Source organism: Hyla sarda, chromosome 6 (assembly GCF_029499605.1).
Source record: "Hyla sarda isolate aHylSar1 chromosome 6, aHylSar1.hap1, whole genome shotgun sequence".
Classification (NCBI taxonomy): Eukaryota; Metazoa; Chordata; class Amphibia; order Anura; family Hylidae; genus Hyla; species Hyla sarda.
The window spans coordinates 146,796,564-146,817,018 of record NC_079194.1 but is presented as its reverse complement, the minus strand read 5'-3'; the positions used below and the strand labels follow the sequence as shown (position 1 = coordinate 146,817,018).

The window sequence follows — 20,455 nt, the reverse complement described above, 5'->3', positions numbered from 1 at the left end:
GCAGCCCGCAACTGGCCCCGCCTCACCGCTCAACCTACATAAGTACTACAACATATCAAAAAAAAAAAAAAAAATTGGGTGACATTGCCCATTTAAACAGAATGGGTCCCAGTACAGATCCCTGAGGATCCTCACCGGTAACAATTCCTCTGAATATACTCTATTGACTACAATCTTCTGCTGTCTGTCCTGTCATTCAACCACTGCCTAATCCATTCAACAATATTGGAATCCAAACTAATTTTGGAGCAATTAAGAGTCACAGGGGGACATATATCATTGGCTTTACACAAGTTTAATGTTCTAAATGTCCCTGCAAATTTTGCACAATTACATTTCCTGCACATTTTTTTTAGAACATCTTTCAAAGTTGTCTACTGTTTGATGTCCACCACTTTTTTTTTTGCAAAGGAGCTGTATTCATTATTTGTCCAAAATAAATGTAGGATATTTTTTTTTTTTTTAGCACAAATCTGCTAACAGGATGCCAGAGGACAAAGCTTAAACCAAGCTAAATAAAGTAAATAAATAATATTAATAAAGTCCTTCTATGGTTCCTTTATGGTCCTTTGTGCAGCATTAGGAGATAACGAATGGTGGCTGAGGTGAACATTGTATTTACAGGCAGCTGCAGTTCATAGGCTATGCGCCCCCATATCATAGGAGCCTGAATCCAAAGGAACTGCCAGTAGACTGTGCTGTGAAGAGAAAACATACATATAATTGGCAAATGGAATTATTCTTATTATTGAATCTATGGATACATTCATCCGGTAATAGTACATGAATATCTACAGCAGAAAGAACTATGTGGCCCTCTAGTTACAGCTGCACAGTCCTCTCTATCCCCTCCCTGCACTCATCTTTATGATCAGTGAAGGAAGGAACCGGAGGTTAAAGCCAGGACAATGCTGGTGTCTGGTGAGATGAGTAACCACTGGATCTCAGATATGAAAGTTTAACAATTTCACTGCCCTAACTGTTTTAACTGCTTCAGTATTCTAAACCACTTGGAATCCTTGTGCGGAGTGCACAGGGCAAACTTTCTGTGGGTTATGATGAGGGTAGTAGTCCCTAAAGTGTATGTCACATAACTGAGTGGTGTTGACTCAATGTACCTTCTAAGTTGCACACACCTTTTCAATTGAAGTTGTTCTAGCTAAGAAAGCACAGAAATGAAAACTCCCGAAAACAACTTGAAACTGTGAGAAAGTTATTCTCACAGAATGGCTTTGCTGTAGGCAGCATTAGTGACTGGTATATGGCCTATGCATAGTAGGTATGCCTGACATTAGCAGTACCTAGGCTCAATACTTTGGTCTTCTTGGGAAATAACAGGTCTGAGGGATGAGACACGGGCTCCTGGCAATGAGGCTAGACTAAACTAACTAGATTTGGGTCTACTTCTTTTCCCAGGAGAGGAGGTGGGGTTGGGATTGACCCTTGTATTCATTGGTCAGGGGTTCCATGGGACTAAATCCCCATTTAGCTGAGCTGTACAGTGAAATACAATTCAAAAACACATTAACCCTCTGTAGGATGTAGAGCTCCAGCTCTGAAATACAAAGTTACATCCGCCAAGCCTTTTTAGTACCCACCTGACTACAATAACCCGGGATTTATATATGAAGCCCTTCACTGCTCCAGACCACCAGGGGTTCTTACATAAAGCCTTACTATTACCACCACTTGTCTCTTGATGCCTTTTGCACTGTTCTTTACATTGCAGGAGGAGGATTACTACAGACGCTGATTCTATATCAGTCTCTGATTGGTGTAATCACCTTTACAAGTGATCTCTTCATTCTCCATTCACAGCGTACACGCTTCCAGTCTCTAATAGCATTTGGCTAGGCCATGGGATAACAGTCCTTTTGTTATCTCCAGGTCTAATACAACGTAGCTGTTGTGGTTCTGGTGATGTTTATACAGCATGATCGAGTACTGTGCCCCAAAGATAGCATTACCTTTGCAGCAACTTGCACAGAAAATTTCTCCCTTTGTCACTTCTTATCCTTTGTCACTTCTTTGTCACTAAGAGAAAAGAACACTGGATGTGATGCTGGTCAAGCTGGAGTTTCCAGAAGAAAGTTCGGGAGGCTTAGAAATTTCTAAAGTATCAATTTGTTTTTTTACTACTTTAAAAAATATCCAATCCTACGGATCGTTCACACAAGTTCCCACCGTGAATACCAGTCCAAGCACTGACGGGCAGCAGGTCATCTTCAGAGCTACCCCAACCTAGGGGTGACATGCATGAACCCAAGCGTTTGTAAAGGTGAGAGTCCACCTGCGTTTTGCAATTTGCCAATAGAACTCACACCCACAGTTACACGAGGTGCTACACTCTTTTTTTTACTTGTCTTCACTTCATTGAAACTGTCTCTGTGGCTCTTTCAGAATTTCTGCATGACACCTTCTAACGGCTTCTATCACAAGGACCTGTAGTGTACACTGTTCTCACATGGCAGCTTCACAGACTTCATTCAATCTCAGCGACCAGCGGCTCCTATTGTCTTATTTTCTACCTCACAACCCACTGGTGTGCTCAACTGTCTAGGGCCAAACTACCACCTAGTCCTGTGTATACACTGCCCTGAGGCATGAAAAATACAAAGTCACATGGATGCACCTCAACCCCACCTAGAGGCATGTATCACAAGGTATCAAAGTTTCTAGCGCTACAACATCTACTGCCAAGTCAAATGTTGGGTATCACATTCAACAGGTACCTTTTTCTGAAGAATGATCGTTCAGAAACACTATTCCCAGCCTCATCAACTAAAACTGAAATGGTGAGAAATGTAATATTGTACACTGCTCAAAAAATTAAAAGGGAACACTTAAACAACTCAATGTAACTCCAAGTCAATCACACTTCTGCGAAATCACACTGTCCACTCAGGAAGCATCACTGATCGACAATCAATTTCACATGCTGTTGTGCAAATGGAACAGACAACAGGTGAAGATTATAGGCAATTAGCAAGACACCCCTAATAAAGGAGTAGTTCTGCAGGTGGTGACCACAGACCACTTATCAGTTCCTATGCTTCCTGGCTGATGTTTTGGTCACTTTTGAATGCTGGCGGTGCTTTCACTCTAGTGGTGGCATGAGACGGAGTCTACAACCGACACTAGTGGCTTAGGTAGTGTCCAGAGCATGGAGGAGCTACCAGGAGACAGGCCAGTACATCAGGAGACGTGGCGGAGGCTGTAGGAGTGCAACAACCCAGTGGCAGGACCGCTACCTCCACCTTTTTGCAAGGAGGAGCACTGTCAGAGCCCTGCAAAATGATCTTCAGCAGGCCACAAATGTGCATGTGTCCACTAAAACGGTCAGAAACAGACTCCATGAGGGCGGTATGAGGGCCCGACGCCCACAGGTGAGGGTTGTGCTTACAGCCCAACACTGTGCAGGATGTTTGGCATCTGCCAGAGAACACAAAGATTGGCAAATTTGCCACCATCCTGTGCTCTTCAGAGATGAAGGCAGGTTCACACTGAGCACATGTGACAGACGTAACAGAGTATGGAGATGCTGTGGAGAACGTTCTGCTGCCTGCAACATCCTCCAGCATGACCGGTTTGACGGTGGGTCAGTAATGGTGTGGGGTGGCATTTCTTTGGGGGGCCGCACCGAGCCCTCCATGTGCTTGCCAGAGGTAGCCTGACTGGCATTAGGTACTGAGATGAGATACTAAGACCCCTTGTGAGACCATATGCTGGTGCAGTTGGCCCTGGGTTACTCCTAATGCAAGACAATGCTAGACCTCATGTGGATGGAGTGTGTCAGCAGTTCCTGCAAGAGGAAGGCATTGAAGCTATGGACTGACCTGCCCATTCCCATTGAGCACATCTGGGACATCATGTCTAACTCCATCCACCAACGCCACATTGCACCACAGACTGTCCAGGAGTTGGCGGATGCTTTAGTCCAGGTCTGGGAGGACATCCCTCAGGAGACCATCCGCCACCTCATCAGGCATTGTAGGGAGGTCATATGGGCACGTGGAGGCCACACAGACTACTGAGCCTCATTTTGACTTGTTTTAAGGACATTGCATCAAAGTTGGATCAGCCTGTAGTGTGGTTTTCCACTTTGATTTTGAGTGTGACTCCATATCCAGACCTCCATGGGTTGATAAATTTGATTCCTATTGATAATTTTTGTGTGATTTTGTAATCTTAGTATCCCCTTTTATTTTTTTTAGATGCAATTCTGGTGCAATTGGAGCAAAAAAAACTGGCTTAGGCTGCATTCACACCTTGTTTTTACATTACGGGTGTCGGATCTGGGGGGGGGGGGGCCAACCGGGCTCTCCCGTACCCCAGCCGGACCAGCGGTGAACTCCATTAACTTTAATGAGCCTCATTTTTTACCCATATCCAGTTTTGACTCGTATCCGGTTTTGCCATTTGACTCTGGTCAGCTCATTAAAGTAAATGGAGTTCAACGCTGGTCCGGCTTGGGTACGGGAGAGCCCGATTTGCCCCTCCCCCAGCCGGATCCGGCACGCGTAATGTAAAAACGAAGTGTGAATGCAGCCTTACATAATTTGCACCCCATTTATTATAAAATTTAGACATGGTTTCATTGAAAGGAGACTGACCTAAGTGAGACATAGAAGGCATTTATTAAGTTTCTCTAACAATGGTTTGGTGTAGAAAAGCCACACAGTTTGGCGACTATTTGCCAATTTACGCTGCCCTTGCCACTTTTAAGCTAATGGGTGGGGCTTAGCATACAATGGGCATAGCCTCCAACATGTCACAATTATTTCAACTTACTCTAGTGCACTAGCATAAGTTGTAGCTGATTTCTACACTCACTCACTCGGAGCTAGCATTCCAAAGTGCAGCACATGGGTTGAAGAGGAAGATTTATTTTGAGGCATGCCCCTAAATCTGACATACAGTAAGCCAACTCATAGTTGGTCTAAATGTAGACTAGACAGTCTTCAGTTGCGCTAGATTTATCAAACGCCTGAACCATTGTCATTAATTTGGAACATTTCTAAACATTTCTAAACTTTTTTTACTGTTTTAGAACTAGTGTTAGTAAATTCCCCCCCCCCCCCCCCCCAAATTCATCAGCTCCTACTATATATGTCAGGAGGTGACCAGACTGTGTTGGGTACACCTGATCTCAACAATACGGTACGGTTCAGAACATTACTGCATATCAGGCCCCATTCACACAACGTTTTCATGCTATCTTAAATGTATACGTTCAAACAGTGAACAAAATTACCAAAATGTATATGTTAACATATGTTAGGCTATGGTATACTGTACTGTTAGGCTATGGTATCCTATGGTATAGGCTATAGTATACTGTTTAGCATAGGTTACACAGCTTTTTTTTTCTCCATTTAATTTTGACGGGTTTGAATGCTTAGCACACTGCACTTTTGGATCCTGGAAAAAAGCATATACTTTACATGCATTACGAAAACACAGTGTGAACGGAGCCTCACTATTAATGACAAAGGAACGTATTACTCAACAATCACAACATTATAATTTAGGGGATTACTATGGGTTCTTGCACTGATCCAATCTATTTTGGAGATGCCCCCTCCCCCTGCTATATGTCTATGTCACAGTTCAGGCCAGCAAGTTCTTCTAATTCCTGAGCCAAATGGGGCAATTATAATCTCACTTACCAAATGGTCACCAGATGCTTTTCCCTCTGAATGGTAATGAGCTTCTTGGGTGTAACCTCAAGACGTCTGAATCCACCTGTACTGTATGAATGCATTAACCGGACCTGTCTGGGTCACCGCTGGCTGGGAAACAGCACATGGGGGGCAGCATTTTACATGAAATATTACCCAGTCAGTAGCATTCATGTTGTCAAATGACTCCTGTCTGTATCTCTTGAGTCACCAGTAACAGTAGATGGAGCAGACCCAGTGCAGCACCAGAGAAATCAGAGCAGAATAGTAACAACAACTAACAAATATACACAAAGATACTTAAAAAACATTTTGTCCTTTAGGACAATTTTCATTTTGAAACTTTTGATACCCAATTTACATAGTTTTTCTAACTTTTCTAACTTTTTTTAACAAAATCAGTGGGGTAGAGTTATCAAATCCCCTGCAAAGGAAAAGTTGACCAATTGTCCATGGCAACCAATCAGGTTGCTTCTTTAATTTTAGAAAATGCTTCTGAAAAATTAGGAAGTGATTTGCTTGGTTGCTATGGGCAACTGGTTAACTTTTTCAATGCACAGGATTTGATAAATCTCCCCCAGTACGCCTAAAATTGCCCTTTTCTGACCCCCTCAGCTTTTCAAAATTTTTGTATACAAGGCTGTATGAGGGCTTGTTTTTGAGCCAAGATCAGTTTTTTTATCTTTACCATTTAGATGAGACTTTTTGATCACTTTCTATAATTTTTTTCTCTTAACCCCTTAAGGACCAAGCCCATTTTGGCCTTAAATGGGCACTCCAGTGGAATTTCTTTTTTTTTTTTTTTTTAATCAACAGGTGCCAGAAAGTTAAACAGATTTGTAAATTACTTCTATTAAAAACATATTTGTTCTTCCAGTACTTATTAGCAGCTATGTGCTACAGAGGAAATTCTTTTTTTTATTTTCCACAGTGCTCTCTGCTGACACCTGATGCCCGTATCAGGAACTGTCCAGAGCAGGAGAAAATACCCATAGCAAACCTATGCTACTCTGGACAGTTCCTGACATGGACAGATGTGTCAGCAGAGAGCACTGTGGACAAGACAAAAAAGAAATTCAAAAAGAAAAGAATTTCCTCTGTAGCATACAGCTGCTAATAAGTACTGGAAGGATTAAGATTTTTAAATAGAAGTAATTCACAAATCTGTTTGGCACACACCTAATTTACATTTCCCTGCCCCCTGCATCTTCCCCTTTCATCCTACTGTAATATTGATCCTGCTGCACATAACCTCAGTGCAGCGGGAGCGGAGCGGAGAGGAGCACTGCTAGGAGATACTCAGCCAGCACCCAGCCTGCAGGGCACAGCAGCTCTGTCCTCCAACGTTCCTCCACTATGTATGGCATGTGCAATGCCAAACATAGAGGAGTAGACACAGAAGCTGCCGTCCCTGCAGTGTGCTGAGCCTTTATGCGTCCTCACCATAGTGATCGCATAGAGGAGAAGGGCAGAAGCCGGCCCTGGCAGGCATCACATGACATCTCGTTTGCCGGGCCAAACACAGCTTCTGCCCCTCGAACACAGCAGAGAAATGAGCTCCCGAAGAGACCTGAAATAAGGTACTTTTTGGGGGTTTAGTGAAAAAGATAGATAGAGTCAGGGACAGATGGGAAAGAAGGATTAGGGAGAGTGTAGATAATGGTAGGTACTCTTTAAAGACCAGGCCAATTTAATTTCTGCATTTTCGTTTTTTCTTCGTCACCTTCTAAAAATGATCACTCTTTAATTTTTTCCTTCACAGACCCATATGAGGGCTATTTTTTCCGTCACCAATTTTACATTGTAATGACATCACTCATTTTACCATAAAATGTACGGCACAACCAAAATATTATTACTTATGTGGGGAAAGTGAAAAGAAAACCGCAATTTAGCAAATTTTAGAAGGTTTTGTTTTCCCACTGTACACTTTACGGTAAAAGTTACATGTTTTCTTTATTCTGTGGGTCAATACAATTAAAATGATACCCATATGCTTTTTTTAATAATTGTACCGCTTTAAAAAAAATCTCAAACTATGTTAACAAAATTAGTATGTTTGAAATTGCCCTATTTTGACCACCTATAACTTTCAAATTTTTTATGTATATGGGGCAGTAGGGCTTATTTTATGCACCGTGATCTGTAGTTTTTATCGAAACAACTATTTCTTATATTTTACATTTTATTTTTTTGGGAATAAAATGTGACAATTTTTACATTTACACCGTTCACCATAAAGGATAATTAACAATATATTTTGATAGTACGGACTTTTACGCATGCAGCGATACCCAATATGTTTATTAATAATTTGTTTATGCTTTTTGGGGGTAAAATGTGGAAAAAGGGGCGATTTACATATTTATCGGGGGGAGGGGATTTAGCTAATTTTTTTTACTTAATTTTTTTTAAGTAGGGGACTATTTATAGCAATCATTTGATTGCTAATACTGTTCAGTGCTCTGCATCGGGCATAGCACTGATCAGTGTTATCGGCTATCTTCTGCTCTGGTCAGCTCGATCTCAGACCAGAGCAGAATACCCATGCATGCTGGATGATCGGATCCCTGTGGCAGCACTGCGGGCGATCCGATCATCCATTTTAAGTACCGCACTTCCGCAGATGCCGTGATCTGTATTGATCATGGCATCTAAGTGGATAATGGCGGACATCAGTGCGATCGCTGATGTCCGCCATTACCGGCAGATCCCTGGCTGCTGACGCAGCACCGGTCCAATGCTCGCGTAAATGTATGTCATGGTGCGCTAATTACCACCGCACCATGCTGTACATTTACGTCCATTGTCGTTAAGGGGTTAATAAAATATTACATGGCCCAAAAAATATGCATTTCTGTCATTTGGTATTTTTTTACATTTACACTGTTCACCGTGCAGGATTCTTTCGGAGAGCAAACATTATTTTAGGTGGACTGGACAACACACCAAACCACACTTTTGAGTTTGCCTAAATAAACATATGCCGTCTGCACGTCATTGAAAGGGATGGCATCTGCTGCACTCCGCTACAGTATAGGCAGGCATCCTGGGGTTGTTGTTTTTGTATGGAAAATGTATAAATGTTAATAAAAAAGTATCTGTAAAACAAATATGGTAAACATCCTCTCTAGCATTTCTCTGAGGGTCCCAGAATCCCTGTGCTGGTGGATTGCTGCAGCCTCTGGATCAGGGAGGGAAGCGCTCCGCTGCTCAATGTGAATCATGTCCTGTGGGAATTTGACCCTCACACAGAGCCAAAAAAGCTGGGGCCACCTGGGAGTGATTAGAAGCGCAGCTCTTTATGAATAGCGGGGCACGGCCGTGCTGAACGCCTCATTGAAATCCATCGGGCGGAGAAGTGAACCCTGACCCTACTCTCTGGCACCATTTCATGAGTGCTGGATCCTGTACTGGAGACAATGCTAACCCACAAGGAGAAACTAGCAAAAACCCAAAAATAGAGGACATGAGCTAAAGAGAAAATCGGCCCTGCGGCATGGAAACTTCCAGAAATACCCTTTATAGGCTCCTCCATACTTTCTCATAGCACAGCAACTCTCAGCTTATTCCTGCAGTATAGTCAGTACTATACAGACAAGGTGGGATCATTCAGACTGTGCTACATCTCCCACAATGCACCCCAGCAGAGCAGTCTGTGTGCAGACACTGAACCAGCAGGGGGCAACTGGGAGATGCCACAGCCGCTAACAGGAAACCTACAGTACTAGGCCAGGTTTTGTAGATTAGTTTTAACCATTGAGAAGCAGCTGTGGGCCACAAGATTCCATGTAACCCAATTGGACTGCAGCTTAAAGGGGTACTCAAAGGGCTCCAAAGGATAGGGGATAAGATGCCTGATCGCGGGGGTCCTGCCGCTGGGGACCCCCGTGATCTTGCACCCCGCACCCCGTTTAAAATCACGAACACGCTCCGAGTCTGATTACTGTCGATCACGGGGTCGAAGCGCTGTGATGTCAAGGCTCCGCCCCGTGTAACGTCACGCTCCTCCCCCCTCAATGCAAGCCTATGGGACACTGGGCGGAGCCTTGACATCACAATGCTTCGGCCCCGTGAGCGTGTTCGCTCCGGGGACTGATTTTTAACGGGGTGCGGCGTGATTTTAAACGGGGTGCGGCGTGCAAGATCACGGGGGTCCCCAGTGGCAGGACCCCCCGCGATCAGGCATCTTATCCCCTATCCCTTGGATAGGGGATAAGATGTCTAAGCACCGGAGTACCCCTTTAATAGTAAAAAACTATCTTATGGTGCTATTCCTATGGTTGCAGCTTTGGATGTGACTGGAGTATGGAAAGTTAAGTAATTTGAAAATGGCGCAAGCCTGGTATGAACAAATGTTTCCTTTTTTTTTTTTTCACATTTCAAAATTGGTGTAAATTATAGCAGAAATCTGGGCCCATTTATAGCTGCTGTAGATTTTAGTTTGGGCAATTACCAAACCTATTCTTCATCTGATTCTCAACCACATGTATTGTACGTTATTGCCACAAGTGTTTTTTACGTCTCCTACATCTATGTGCTTTTATAGCTGGTTGTGTCATTTACTGTGCATCTACTGTGCATCCCTCAACTTACAATAGTTTCAACATACAATGGTCTTTTCTGGACCATTGTAACTTGAAACCAGACTCAACATACAATGCTATGGAATCTGCTAAACGTGTCAATGGCCGGAAGAACCGACCAATCAGAATGGACATTTCACTGATAAAACCCCTGTATTCCTAAAGTGCATGCACTGACTGGTGTCTGGTAGCGCCCCCTACAGTACAGGGAGGTACTACATGTTCTGTACTCTTTACCTGTGCCAGAGTTAGGCTGGGTTCACACTACGTTTTCCCCCATACGGGAGCGCATACGGCAGGGGGGAGCTAAAACCTCGCGCTCCCGTATGCCTTCGTATGCGCTCCCGTATGTCATTCATTTCAATGAGCCGGCCGGAGTGAAACGTTCGGTCCGGTCGGCTCATTTTTTCGCCGTATGCGCTTTTACAACCGGACCTAAAACCGTGGTTGACCACAGTTTTAGGTCCGGTTGTAAAAGCGCATACGGCGCAAAAATGAGCCGACCGGACCGAACGTTTCACTCCGGCCGGCTCATTGAAATGAATGACATACGGGAGCGCATACGGTGACATACGGGAGCGCGAGGTTTTAGCTCCCCCCTGCCGTATGCGCTCCCGTATGGGGGAAAACGTAGTGTGAACCCAGCCTTAGCTGCCCATTTGGACACATTGCATGTTCTGTACAGGACCCTGAAGAAGCTTCTTTCCTCTACATAGACCAGTGTTTCCCAAAGAGGGTGCCTCCAGCTGTTGCAAAGCTACAACTCCCAACATGCCCGGACAGCCTTCGGCTGTCCAGGCATGCTGGGATTTGTAGTTTTTCAACAGCTGGAGGCACCCTGGTTGGGAAATACTGAAATAGACAGTGGTTTACATCTCCCAGCAGATCTTTCTTACTTTTCTATGGAAGGACTTGCTTTATCTGTATTAGTTATCTACTTATTTATTTTTAAACCTCACTTTTTCCTATTTTGGGATGACATTTTGGTGGCTTCAGAACCAAATACCAGGTTTCCATAGAGTTCTGGTCTCAACATACAATGGTCGTCCTGGAACCAATTAATATTGTAACTTGAGGGACCACTGTATAACTGAATATGCAAGCTATATAGACGCTTGCCTGTATTCTTGCCACTGTATATAATTTCTGCGAAGCCTGATGAAGATCTGTTACCTAAAACATTGCTCTGAACTTATACATGGGGATTTATGGTAAGACAGCTGAGGGTTTGTTACAATTGTATCCAGCCTAGATAATCATCTGTGAGTTTAAAGGGTTACTCCGTTCCTGAACGCTGTGTGCGGGCTTCCGTGTTCACGCCCGCTCCCTCGTGACATCACAGCCTGCCCCCTCAATGAAAGTCTATGGGAAGAGGGCACGGCGGCCATCACGCCCCCTCCCATAGACTTGCATTGAGGGGGCGGGACATGACGTCACATGACAGGGCGTGACATCACGAGGAGGAGGGCGTGAACACGGAAGCCCGCACACAGCATTCAGGAACTCATTGTTCCGGACACTAGGGAGCGGAGTAACCCTTTAACAGTCTGGACTCCACACTGATTTGTTTTACATGCAAGTATTAGTAGCATTTATCAATATTTTAGCTCCTTTTAAACATCGTTATATTACATACAGTGTATCACTGACTTTACTAGATCGGATCCCACTTTACATCTTTTACTCCAGTCACTTCCAGAGCTGCATTTACGATCTACAAATTGGGTTACATCAGCATCAGCTTCAAATCTCTGCTGTACTGTGCTGTAGGAGATGTATTACCGTATTTATCGGGGTATACCACGCACCGGCCTATAACACGCACCCTCATTTTACCAAGGATATTTGGGTAAAAAAAGTTTTTTACCCAAATATCCATGATAAAATGAGGGTGCGTGTGTGCGCGTGTATACCCCGATATACCCCCAGGAAAGGCAGGGGGAGAGAGGCCGTCGCTGCCCGCTTCTCTCCCCCTGCCTTTCCTGGGGTCTAGAGCGCTGCTGTCGGCCCTTTTCACCCCCTGGTTATCGGCGCCGCTGCCCGTTCTGTCCCCCTGACTATCGGTGCCGGCGCCGATAGCCAGGGGGAGAGAAGCGGCGCCGACAGCCAGGGGGAGAGAAGGGGCAGCGACACCCATTGCCGGCGCCGCTGCCCCGTTGCCTCCCCCCATCCCCGGTGGCATAATTACCTGAGTCGGGTCCGCGCTGCTCCGCTGCTCCAGGCCTCCGTCGTGCGTCCCCAGCGTCGTTGCTATGCACGGCGCGGCGCTCTGACGTCATGCGCTGCACCGTTCAGCGCATAGCAACGACGGAGGCCTGGAGCAGCGGAGCAGCGCGGACCCGACTCAGGTAATTATGCCACCGGGGATGGGGTAAGCAACGGGGCAGCGGCGCCGGCAATGGGTGTCGCTGCCCCTTCTCTCCCCCTGGCTGTCGGCAGCGGCGCCGATAACCAGGGGGTGAAAAGGGCCGACAGCAGCGCTCTAGACCCCAGGAAAGGGAGGAGGAGAGAAGCGGGCAGCGCCGGCCTCTCTCCCCCTGCCTTTCCTGGGGGTGTATCGGCGTATAACACGCACACATACTTTAGGCTAAAAATTTTAGCCTAAAAAGTGTGTGTTATACGACGATAAATACGGTATATTGGGCTACAGTATAGAGCCACTATATCTCCCACTATGCACTACAGTAGAGAAAAGGCAATGAAAGAGGTGGTTTAAATAAACTGGTGCCAGAAAGTTAAAACAATTGTTAAATTATTTCTATTTAAAAATCTTAATCCTTCCAGTGCTTATCAGCTGCTGTATACTACAGATGAAGTTGAATTTATTTCTGGAGTTCTTTTCAGCCTGACCACAGTGCTCTCTGCTGACACCTCTGTCCGTGTCAGGAACTGTCCAGAGCAGGAGAGGTTTGCTATGGAGATTTGCTTGTACTCTGGACAGTTCCTGACATGGACAGAGGTGTCAGCAGAGAGCACTGTGGTCAGACAGCATCTGCATCTGATAAGTACTGGAAGGATTAAGATTTTTTAACAGAAGTAATTTACATATCTGTTTAATTTTCGGGCATCAGTTGATTTAAAAAAAAATTTGCTGGAGTACCCCTTTTACCCCTTAGGGACTCAACCTATTTTCACCTTAAGGACTCAGCAAATATTTCTTTTTGCATTTTTGTTTTTTCCTCCTTCCCTTCTAGAAATCATAACCCTTTCAATTTTTTTCACCTACAGACCCATATAAGGGCTTGTTTTTTTGCGTCACCAATTTGTACTTTGCAATGATATCACTTATTTTATAATATAACCTGCGGCGAAATAAAGAAAAAGTTATTTGTGGGATGAAATAAAAAAAGAAACGCCATTTTGTAACTTTTGGGGGCTTCCGTTTCTATGCAGTGCACTTTTCTGTAAAAATGACACCTTATCGTTATTCTGTAGGATACCTAATTTATGTAGGTTTTATTTTAATACTTAAAAAAAATTGGAATCTTCTGACCCCTATAACTTTTTATTTTTCTGTGTATGGGGTGGTATGAGGACTCATTTTTTGCGCCATCTTCTTTAGTTTTTATCGGTACCATTTTTGTTTTGATGGGACTTTTTGATCGCTTTTTATTAATATTTTTATGGTATATGAAGTGACCAAAAAAGCACAATTTTGGACTTTGGTATTTTTTTACATGTACGCCATCGACCGTGTGGTTTAGCTAACCTTATATTTTAATAGTTTGGACATTTACGCCTGCGGCGGTACCCCATAGGGGGCTAAAACATGCAATCTTCTGATTGCATACACTCTTATATTCTATGCCATTGCATAGCATTGATCAGTGTAACCGGCGCTCTGCTGCTCTAGCCAGGCATGGAGCAGTAGATCGACGATCGGACGATGGAGAGGCAGGTGAGGACCGTCCTGCCGTCCGGTAAGCTGATCGGGACAACCCGATTTTGTTGCGATAGTCCGGATCAGCTCCGCTGAGCTGCCGGGATTCTTTTGCTTTAGATGCCGCGATCGACTTTGATCACAGCATCTAAAGGGTTAATGCCAGACATCGGCCCGTTCGGCCATGCCCGGCATTAGCTGTGGGTCCTGGCTGCCTGTAGCAACCCGGGACCCACCAGGTTTAACCCGTTCTCTGCCGGTGAGAACGGTTTAAACCCGTTAAGCAGGACCAGGGCATACAGGTATGCAATGAGTCCTTAAGATTCGGGGATGCAGGGCGTACGCGTATACCCTGCATCCCCCAAGAGGTTAACTTGAGTGCACGACATGATGTAACAACAGAATTGTGGGGGAAGCACTGGATGTGACTATAAGACATGATGTACATCGGTAGAAGAATAGTATGTACAAAGTTACAGATCATTCTATGAAGATTTGACCTGTGAAATGTTGTCCTGCAGTTAATGCATCTAAAGAACATTCAGCGGACAAATCTTTGTCAAATTGAGCAATAAAACATAGCAAAATGGGTGACCCCAAATTTTCACTGTGCCCTTAAGATTTTTTTATTGAAAAATAAAGGCTTTGGTGAGAAATGGCATTGAGAGATATATTTAGAGAATTGGTGTATAAATCTGCCGGCAGCTGGGGACACGTAGAGATGACCTTCACCAGTCAGACAGTAATTGAAGATAATTGCGGCTGATTCGGCTACACAGAGCAGGTTACTCAGCGGCCTGAAATTACACCGCTACTGAGGACTCCACCCTGAGGAGCAGGAGACAGCCGAGAAAAGGGTCAGACACCCGAATATAACATAAACTACACATGATAGCTAACATAGAAATAATAAATACAGTGTATAAACGATAGACCGCGTATAACAATGATCATGAATGGTGTTGACTATTATTAGAGTTAGGATTATTGGAAAGTGATAATGTATATTTTTAGACCCCTTTAATATTTATATTTCTTTTTCTTTCTCAGACTCTTGTTACAATTTATTTCAGAACATTCTAGGAAGAGTAATTAATGCTCTCTAAAAGTTTTTTTTTTTTTTTATAAACTTAAATACATCATAAATAAACACACATAAAAAAAACATATTAAACAAGAAGACTAGCTGAAAAACTAAACACACTGAATGGATTTTGGTCACTATTTAGTTAATTGTTTTGCCTATAAAAGTTGTGGAAATACAGCCTAAAACAGTGTTTCCCAACCAGGGTTCCTCCAGCTGTTGCAAAACTCCAACTCCAAGCATGCCCGGACAGCCTTCGGCTGTCCGGGCATGCTGGGAGTTGTAGTTTTGCAACAGCTGGAGGCTCCCTGGGTGGGAAACACTGGCCTTACAATTACATATGTAAGACACTAAACATTTATATATATATATATATATATATATATATATATATATATATATATATATAAAAAAGAACAGATTTGCTGCAGCACACAGAGTAGTGACAAGTGGTTTATTTCATTCCAATTGCTACGTTTCAAGCACGCATGTGCGGTTGAAACGTAGCAATTGGAATGAAATAAACCACTTGTCACTACTCTGTGTGCTGCAGCAAATCTGTTCTTCTAGCGATACGGACCTGGGACCTGGGACCAGCCGCTGCGTGCACCTACCTCTATACACCTTTGAGGTGCAGCTCACCCTACTTTTTCAAAATATATATATATATATATATATACTTGATAAAGATCCCATTGAGTGGGTCGAAACGTAGCACCATATGGGTGAATAAAGGAAACTTTTCTTCTTGAAACTGCTGGAGTGCCGCTGTTTTGCTTCCCACTGGAATTTTGCTCTTCATTGTACCTGTGGTCGAGGTTGGAGCCGGCTGAGCACCCGAATTGATATACTATAGCTTGAAGCCTTGTCACGGTGCTCCTTCATCATTTTATTATCTAAGATATATATATATATATATAAAATCCAATGTATTGGCATAACTAATGAGTGATGTATACAAAACAATCGCTGGTTCAGTCTCATCAACACATAAAAGTATCCAGGTTCAGATGTTGATAGAAGGAAAATGGCGGCAGTGTATACACAGCACTATGATCCTGATATAAACACTGACATAGAAGCTCCTGTTAGGTGCTTGTCTGTATAGTACAATATAGAATTTCGTAAAATTAGTCTATTATCCGTTCACTTATTGATCATGATGACGATTGACCATATTTATTGTTCTATTTATTTATTTGTTTTGTATTTCTATATATTAGTTTTTATTATTATTGTTATGTTAATACTATATCCTATTACATTACTATTAGCAGGTTTTTATTATGTTATCTTATTTTACATTGTTACCTTGAATATTTGATACTAAGAAATCATTAAAAGATACAATTATAGAATAATTATTATTATTTTACATAATTGCAATAATATTTATGTAAAATCTGTGGCACATCTGTCACACTGTAACCGTGCACTATTCCTACTCACAGATACTGAATGCGTGTACTATGCAAAACCCTTCTATCTCCACATCTCAGAAGTGTGAGCGCCATCTGCTGGACATAGAGGAAATAATAGGCAATGCTAAACAAAATTCCCTAAAACCTGAGGTCACAGCCACCCAAGATCAGTAAACACGCGTCACCTCCTGGCGGTCACATTATAGCAGTTTCATCACTTTATTTTCTTAAAAAGTTCATTAAAACTTTTGAGAAGACGCCAGAGGTGCAGTGTGAGGGCAGCTGGGACTCCGAATACTGAGCTGTTAGAGCCGGTGGCCCAGCCTCCAGGACTTAACATTCTACATAGCCCTTTATTATAAAGATGAGCAAATGAGTGAAAATTGTTGGGTCAACGGACACGATTCCTACTAACGAGATGTATTACCTTGATACAGGACAATATTGAGTGGAATAGTCATCAATATTAAAGGGGTTATCCAGGAAAAAAAATGTTTTATATATCAACTGGCTCCAGAAAGTTAAACAGATTTGTAAATTACTTCTTTAAAAAAAATCTTAATCCTTCCAGTACTTTTTAGCTGCTGAAGTTGAGTAGTTTTTTTCTGTCTAAGCGCTCTCTGATGACACGTGTCTCTGGAATTGTCCAAAGTAGAAGCAAATCCCCATAGCAAACCTATTCTACTCTGTGCAGTTCCCGAGACAAGCAGAGATGTCAGCAGAGAGCACTGTTGGCAGACAGAAAAGAACAACTCAACTTCAGCAGCTGATAATTATTGGAAGGATTAGGATTTTTTAATAGAAGTAATTTACAAATCTGTTTAACTTTCTGGAGCCAGTTGATATATATGAAATTTTTTTTCCTGGAATACCCCTTTAATAATAACGAGAAAGGAGACTTCCAAGGAATGAATGGCTTGTGCGGCACTGACAGGACCAGAAGCGTAAGGCAGCAGGTTTATTGGGATTTCCCACAATGCAACGCATTTCACCGCACCTGGGTGGCTTCATCAGGCACTTTTCTCTATTGGCAGCATGATATAAAAGGCACTTCGCAAAACAATGGAGAAAAAATATAAAACATTTTGCTCTTCACTAGATGAAAAAATTCACAAACAATGGAAAAAAGGCAAAACATTTAGGCTGGGTTCACACATAGTATTTTGATCACTATTTTAGGCAAAACCAGGAACTTGTTCCAAACACAGAAAAAACTGCAAATCTTTCCATTATAGTTTTTCTCTGTGTCACTTCCACTCCTAATTTTGGATAGAAATATATAATATAATATATTACTGACCAATATATTGACCAAAATACTGTGTGTGAACCAAACCTTATTTTGTGTATTATTTATATGATTTATTTTGAATAAGGAGCTTTATAACTGCAGTAGCTTCATAGGAAAATGATACAGAAATAGAACCACTGGGGAGGTAAAATAGGTAATATGTAGATCAGTGGTGGTCCCCAAACTGTGGCCCTCCAGATGTTGCAAAACTACAACTCCCAGCATGCCTGGACAGCCAACGGCTGTCCAGGCATGCTGGGAATTGTAGTTTTGCAACATCTGGAGGGCCACAGTTTGGGGACCACTGATGTAGATAAAAGTGTCAGAGAGGTTATACATAAGTACTAGGATCTGAACAGATCATAGTCCTACTACAGGGTGAAAAATAATACTGTAATAGTAAATAATATTATAATAGGAACATTTTTTATATAACTTATGAAAGGACAAGTCAGAAATTATGCATGCAAGAAAACCTTAAGAATCTTTATATGAATAGGAATTTATATATTTTTTTTCTTTAAAGAATGTTTAGGAAAATGGCAAGAAATAATTCTGTTAAATACCAGATACCTCAATCTAATATCTTCCATTCAAGTCATTATATTCATATGAATATGTGTGTTTTTTCAACCGTACTAACTCTACATGACTCTAACATGACCAAAAAAGAGGTATCTTACGTTACATTTTAAAAGATGATATATAAACATTATAAATATGTGATGCATTGATGTTATACAATCACCATAAAATGTTATATAGCTAGACTTACAATTGTTATATATCCCTTTTAATTGAAGAAAGAAATTAAGACATTTATTTTTATTTATTTATTTATTAATGTTGTCCAAATACTAATATAATATGAAAATGTATATCAAATTATAAATGTAAAATAATAATTGTCATTTATGCTGTGTTTTGTCCCAAATGACTGTTTTCAGGTGTCACATAAAATATTTTATATCTTTAAAAAAAAATGTATCAGACCAATGCTTAACATGATTGTTGTTGTTGTAATAATAATAATAATAATAATAATAAATAGTATTATTATTAATTAGTATTTTTCAGAAATCCCTCTTAGTTATTCTGTTAGGTAAAAAATAATTATCTTTTATGGAACTAGAAATGATATAACAGAATAACAGTACATATAAATACAGTACATATATATATATATATATATATATATATATATATATATATATATTTACAAACTTTCTAAACTTATTATAAATGTGATATCAGAATTCTTGTCCTCCTGAATTGGAATTGGAGAGGGGGAAAAAATTCAGCTGTAAATGATGTAGAGATAATGATAAAAATGAATAATGTTATGAATAATATATTTAAAAATGCCACAAATATGACTATAAATAGACATGATGATATTGACAATCCCTCTCCTCATATTTTGATATTTACATTAAAATGATAAATAATTTGAAAAGCATTGTTGAAACTTGAAAGGAATAAATACATAACAGAATATTAAATAAAATGAACCATGAAAGGCATAAAGTGATGAAGATGTGATATGAACACTTACACACTGGGTAATGTTGTCTCTTGCAGAATCGGAAAGTTTAGAATTTGAGGACTCTCGTGTTTCGCTTTTTCCTTTCTCGCAGCAGCTGAGGAGCCGAGTGAATGTGCAGAACTCAAGGCAGTGGCTTGGTAATAATTCACCTCTTACTTGAGAACCTGACTGTGAAATGAAATAATGGGGAAAACAAACAAGATCTGGAAGTTTTGTGTTTATGTTTCCTGATGAAGCAAAGATTGTGTTATGTTTCCAGCTTCATTATTTACATTGTAAACAGTTCAGTTGTGTTAGAAAAATAAGAAAAAAAAAAACTCTCCACTTTACTAGGAAAATATATGCCCACCCCCCTCCTACTCCTCATCTGCCAGTCCAGGGAATGTGGATAGACATGGGCAGGTTTACATGAGCCCCCATTTAATCTTGCCCCCCCCATCCATAACCAGACACACAAAGAATTTTATAATGTTTTATTTTTTTACGCTCATAAATGTTTTGATAAAAAAAATGATATAATAAAAAAAGTCATTGTCTGCTGTTACATTGTTAACGATGCATTTGTTTTTGTTGTTTACAGTAGTGAGGAGTGCACTAAAGCTGCCCCCATATCATATAAATAAATAATATTATTATCATACATTTAATGCATATCTTGCATATTATAACAGTTTCAAGGACTTCTAGTTGTAAAGTAACATATAAACGTGAAAAACTGCATCAAAAACTTAATGTAAATAAATAGAATAAACACATAAATATTGACTTTATTGTGTTATTTTAATTTGTATTATTATTATCATCATAATTGTTATTACTGTTTGAATGAAATAAGATAAATTATACATATCAATAAAAACAAACAACAACAAAAATTGATAAAACAAAGTAGACTACTGACAGTTTAGTCATTAGTTATTAAATTAAAAATGTTACAGTTTCAATTCATAGAAAAATGAGAATCAC

General features: G+C 41.3%; 1 long non-coding RNA gene across 1 annotated transcript; it reads right to left on the bottom strand.

The window, feature by feature from the left end:
• Nucleotides 1–272: 272 nt before the first annotated feature.
• Nucleotides 273–19,591, bottom strand: LOC130276310 (uncharacterized). Its single transcript, XR_008845078.1, has 3 exons — nucleotides 19,499–19,591; nucleotides 1,968–2,034; nucleotides 273–698 (listed from the first exon to the last, which is right to left on the bottom strand). It is a non-coding gene; the product is annotated as an uncharacterized LOC130276310 (long non-coding RNA).
• Nucleotides 19,592–20,455: the final 864 nt, after the last annotated feature.